We start from the raw sequence: 6,000 nt of genomic DNA on the forward strand, positions 1-6,000 counted from the left end.
CTTATAATTTCTATATTTAGTTTATTTTCATCCACTCTTTAAAAAATTTGAATTGACTGTCTTATAATTAATATCAAAGCGAGGTTTATATTCTACGCTGACATTTTTATTTTATTTTTATTTGTTAGTCTGTTTGGTGTTTCTTTTTGAGTGTCAGGTCTGTACAGGGTGGTGGAGAGTCAAAGCCTCCTGTCATGATGTGTGCATCATATTCACACTTCCAGTACTGCTTTAGTCTCCACTCTCTTTGCTCTGGATTTAATTTGTTTGTCATTGCTCACAATCCCTATCAAATAATAATAATTGTCTTAAAACATAAGAATCGAAAGCAAAATTGGAAGAAATAGGTGAACTTTTCCCACTGTGGGATCAATAAAGTTTATCCTTATCCTTTCCCTTATCCTTAATAACATTTCCAAAACGTGAATAAGGAACATGGAACACCGGTTTGGATACAGTAGATCTAAAACGTGAAACAAATAGTGAAACAACTATAAGCCTACTTGTGGCCCAGCCTGTATATTAAAATCGGCAGTACTGCAAAAATAAAACAATTCAAAATATCAGTTTTCTGCAGCTAAAACATTAGAACGGGCCTTTAGAGATGAACACCAGCTGACTGGTTCATCTGATGGATTCTGATCCTCCTCCTGTTCACACACAAATACTAAATACTGTCCACTCATGTTTACACGTGCAGACTGGTCCTGGCATCGTTTTCAGTGTGTGTGTGTGTGTGTGTGTGTGTGTGTGTTTGCGCGTGTCTTTTGTTGCAGAGTGGGGAGCGTCAGGGGTTAAAAGGCTAAACGGCGTGGATCATTGTTCTCCGTGAAAGGGCTCTTTGACGAACCCCACAGGGACGAGTCCACATCCATCCGCGACAAAAGGCAGCAGCACTCCGGATCCTATTCACACACACACGGACTGGAGGGCGTGCGTGTGTGTGTGCGTGCGCGTGAGTGAGTGTGTGTAAATGCAAATAACAGCAGCTCCACCGGTAGGCCTCTTGTGTTTAGATGGATGCCGGTAATTTTACAGCAAGTGCTCTGATCGCGCACTCGTTGCGTAAAAACGCAGTGAGGCTGTCCAGACGCAGTGACAAAATGTCCTCCGCAGCTCAGAGATAACATCGCAAAGGACAGGCTGCAGTTTTTTCTCTTCCTGTCAGCGTGAGGCCTTGTGAATGTTGCGCACAGACGCGGACGGACTGACTGGTTCCGTCTCACAATGGGTTCAGAGAAGTGCCATTTTCTGCCGCTGCTGCAGTGGTACGTTCCAAAAGCGTTTGACCAGGACATGCATGCTGACAGCAGAGAGAGAGAGAGAGAGAGAGAGGGATGTTCCACCTCATCCACTCCCACTCATGCATCTCATGAAGCAGCTCTTCCTCCTCTCTCTTCATCACATCGCAAACACTTCAAATCAGCCACGAAGCTCAGCGGGAAACACACAAACCTCCATTTTATCACCGATCCACGCGTCTATGGGCTCAGATCCTCCACTGAGCATCACTCCGTTCTAATCTATTTCCCTACAGTAAAGTCTCCGTGGAGCTGCTGAGATGTTAGTGGAAGAACAGCACACGGGGATGTCTGAGGTTTTCTACTGCAGTGACTCAGATATCTCACATTTCTAACGATCACATCCAGGCAAAAATCACAAAAAGCTTTAAAAGAACCAAAGTCAGATAATTTAGACAGACAAAAAAAAAGAAAAAAAAAGAATTTACAAAATGAGTTTATCATCAGGATCAGTGTCAGTTAGCCAGATATAGAATTAAGTGGTTATCAGGTTTGTCTTTTTAAGTAGAGAATTTAAAAATAACAAAAATCTTTATTTTTTTAAACTGCACAGGGGGGCTTTTTCATTATTTTCAAAAATGACCGAGGTTTATCAGTAACACTGCACGAAGTGACTTCTGAATAAAAACCAAGCCGCTGATTTCAATCAATTAAAAACTAAATTCCGTTTTTATTTTGTTTTGCTCAATTAACATTTTATCTCATTCCTGTATTTATGTGCTCGTTTTAAATCCACAGGAATGGAGACAGACTAGTGGAAGGCGTGGCGGTGGAACCCGGGAGGATGCGTGATAGTGGCTGGGGGGTGAGGAGGGGTGGGGAGGGGGGGAGGCTGACCGTGTTCGTGTTATTTTGGCGCGGGTTCGGCGGCGGTGCAGCGTGGGCACCGTGTTGTTCTCCAGCTACTCAGCAGGCAGGACACGCCTTCTCTGGGCTCCGTGGTTCTGCTGCAGCACCCTTCACAGCATTACATCACCCAGTTAGAGAGCACCCAGCGCCCCACAAACACCTCACACACACGGCGCATATCTGCCTACACACACACACACACACACACACACACACACACACACACACACACACACACACACACACACACACACACACACACACACACACACACCAGCACTGATGACATCCACGAATGATTGTAGGAGCGCAAAAATACTGCACATGCACGCAGCAGCTAAAGCCTGGATACACACCTCTCACTTCATCACTCCAATCTACACACACACACATCTTCACACACACTCCAGCACGAACACACCCACAAACAGCTCCTTTTCCCCACCACCACCACCAGCAGCAGCAGTTTATATAACATCCAACATCACCGCGTCTCTTATGTTTTTCTCCACTTTTCTCTTTATGACTTTTGCATTTGATTTATTGTTTTTTGTCGTTTAATTTGCACATCTAACACAGGTCATGTCTCTGTATTTAAGCCTGGATACATATGATATCATGGCAAAAAAAATTTTATTTTTATTTTTTTTAAAGGCCAGCCTCCCGAGTATTTGTTTTATTCCCATTTTTATTTATTTTTTCTACCAGAAAGATAGCGCCATCATTTAGAAATAAAGGATATTTTGGCCCTGCATCGTCACACAGATTGCACCTCCAAATATAAGAAACCAAAAAGTGAAAAACACCGCCTGGATGCAGAGAAAAACGAGAAAATTGAAGAAAAGAGCATTCTCCAAAATCCTGCGTAATATTTGCCTCTCCCCGCCCAGAGGGATTAGTGTTACCTTGAGAGCCCTTGGCTTTTTGCGCCTGATTTGTCAGCGCAGTTAATCGGCTGCCAACCAGAAAAAAAAGGGACAGCCAAATTACCCAAAACAGCCTCCATCCTACCCCCAACAGCCCCAGCCCAGACCGACACCAGAGAGAAACCAGACGGAAAATAAAGTGACAGGGGTAGAAAAGGCGCAGCGACGTGGAGCTGATAGATGAGAGTTTATAGATATTAGATCATCTTCTGTCGATGATCATCACACATTTACAGTCAGATTAATTCTATTTAATTCCCAGCAATGCAGCAAAGAGATATTGATGAGAATAAAGAATGAAAAAACGTTCGATTGATACAGAAATTAAAACGCTTTCTTCCTACAAACTTGGACACTGGAAATTGGAAATTGTCCTCCAGAGCAGTTTGAGGAGCAGGTGATGAACACCTTTGGGCCCTTTGCGGGGAAAACAGACGCATTCTGAGGCTGGGTCACGCCCATTCTCCAGCTCGTTTTGGAAAAATCCTGATTAGGAATTCCCCCTGCATAAACGCACAAGACCCGTCTAATCCTATTAACTCCTCAAACTAGACACTTCCAAACATGCGCTGCGGCGGGAAAAAAAATCTAATAGTCAGCCTCTGTGAATTCGTAGCATTTTGGAGTCCTCTGCATGATTAAAAGTGGAACTGGAGGAGGAAGGCAGGAGGCTGGAGACAGACAGCAGCTCGAGGCCTGGACTCCTGGATTCTTATTTTGCGGCAGCTCGTTTCTGTGGCGCATCGCAGAAGGCCTCGTGTTTTCCTCCCGTGAAAAATACCAAATTAAATGGACCTCCTGCATTCGTCGCAGTGTAAATTACAAACTGTGTAAAAAAAAATAAACAAATAAAAATGCATCTCTATTAAAATTCCTGTCAGGAAATGAAGCCTTAACTAGCAGCAGGCCCAGACTGGCTGCTTAATGCGGATGATAAAGAGGAGATAAAGAAAATAAAGTTGTGATGTTAACGGGAGCTGCGGTTTTCTGGGAGCAGAACGAACCTCCTGCTGCCCCTCAGGACGCCATTTGATCCACAAGGGGAACCGAAACAATGCAAACCATCATAATCCCGCCTCAGAAATTGACATTTCCCCCTGTAGATAATCATTCCAATGTCGAACTAAAACGCCAACACGTCGGGTTATTTTTTCATTATTTCCAGCCAATTCTAACATTAAAATATAACATTTAGAAGCCAGTTTTTTTTCGTTGTAATGTCAGAGCTTTTTAGGACTGCTGAAAACGATGCTGTTGGTTGGAATAATGTGTTAATGTGTGAAGCAGCAGCTGGTGGAGGAGCAGACATGGAGGATGATGGAGGAATGTGCTGCTGCTGCTGCCGTCCATCCCCGTTAACAGAAGGTCATGTATCAAACTGTACGCCTCGCTCCAATTACATCAAAATATGCATCCATATTTAAAGAGCGGATTCGGCTTGTTTGCGGCGCGCAGACGGGCGTGCGCGCCGTCACAGCGCATTTGTTTGACATTTTAACATGAAGCTGCGGAGAGAACAATGCGTGGACATCGGATACCTGGCGTCCACCTAATTTATTATTCATCATCCTAAAAGCAGCTGAAGGAAGCCCTGCAGGCTCGGGTTTGGAGCTTTTTTATGTCTGAAATAAACGCGCGTTTATTTGCAAAATATAAGAAAATAAAATAGAGAATTCATTTGGTAAACATGAAGGCAGAGACCTGAGTAATTCTACACCCGCCTGTCACAGAGTCTCTGTTTCTCTGGGGGAATTTAGAGGCCAACATGGCAGAAATTTTGCTTTTGATTCCCTCGTACGTCGCTGCTCCTTCAAGGAGACTCACACCTGCTTCGATGCGCACAAACTGGAAAAACTCCGGGAAAAGTGGCGAGTCCCGCGATACCTGTCCGCCAGGAGTGGAAACTCGAGCCTCCTCAGACTCACATTCGTCCTGAACACGCTCCTATTTGTGCCCCACGACATGACACGCACACGGACCAGCAGCACGAACAGGTTGGAGTGAAAACACGACGCTACTGACCTGACTCAAACACACCAGCAACAGTATCCAACTGCTAAAATCCAGCCTTAAAGTCCACGGAGCCGCAGTTTTTAAATCCAGGTTCCTGTAACAGCAGCAGGGTCTCCGGTTCGGCGGTGCGGATGTGGAGCGGCGGGGCGGGAGCACCGGGCGGTACCGGGCGGGTTTATCTCCTCACAGGTGCGTCGAGCACGGTGCATCAGACGCACAAAAGCCGCTGTTTGCTCGGTGCGACTCGCAGCGGCTGCAGGCAGAGACACGCGCACACACTCAAACGTGCACACGCGCGCCACCCGGGTCCGCCCTCTACTCAGCACCAGCACACGCCATTTAAAGGCGCACTGACTAATAAGCGGGGCCGACACGCGCGCGCAAACGCACGCACACGCCTGTACTTCAGTGCGCTTTAGGGTCTTATTGAATAAAAGGAGCCTCTTGGTTTGGTTTGCGCGTGTCAGAGGTTCAGTCCTTCAGCTGGATCCACAGACTGGTTCCAATCTGCACGTCTGTAGAAAAACATCATGTCTGTAGAAAAGCATCATGTCTGTAGAAAAACATGTCAGTAGAAAAACATCATGTCTGTAGAACAGCATCATGTCTGAAGTAAAACATGTCTGTATAAAAGCATCATGTCTGTATAAAAGCATCATGTCTGTAAAAAGCTCATGTCTGTAGAAAAGCATCATGTCTGCTGCAGCTGCTCTCAGTCAGAGCTGTGATGTGTGTTTAATGGAGATGACATTTCACAGGTAATCTCAGTGAGGAACAGTAGGAGGACTTCATATCTCTGCTGTCTGATTCTCTCTGTGACTTTGTTTCAGGTCAGCTAGCTTCTCCAAACATCCAAACATCCACAAGCAGATGTCAAGGAAGGTGTGAAAAAACGGTAAACATCACGAAAC

At 45.3% G+C, this 6,000-nt stretch overlaps 1 protein-coding gene across 10 annotated transcripts in view; it reads right to left on the minus strand.

The window, feature by feature from the left end:
• nrxn3a (neurexin 3a) overlaps positions 1-5,375 on the minus strand; it is a 190,072-nt gene extending 184,697 nt beyond the window's left edge. For 6 of the 10 annotated variants that reach the window (XM_055005566.1, XM_055005562.1, XM_023261006.3 and 3 more), the window contains exon 1: positions 5,099-5,374. The gene's annotated coding sequence lies outside the window, so the exon portion shown is untranslated. Of the gene's footprint in view, positions 1-5,098 lie in introns of all 10 variants that reach the window. The other 4 variants (XR_008599903.1, XR_008599902.1, XM_055005560.1 and 1 more) reach the window with 1 other exon arrangement.
• Between the last annotated feature and the right edge of the window lie 625 nt (positions 5,376-6,000).

This window comes from Amphiprion ocellaris, chromosome 20 (genome assembly GCF_022539595.1).
Source record: "Amphiprion ocellaris isolate individual 3 ecotype Okinawa chromosome 20, ASM2253959v1, whole genome shotgun sequence".
Taxonomy (NCBI): Eukaryota; Metazoa; Chordata; class Actinopteri; family Pomacentridae; genus Amphiprion; species Amphiprion ocellaris.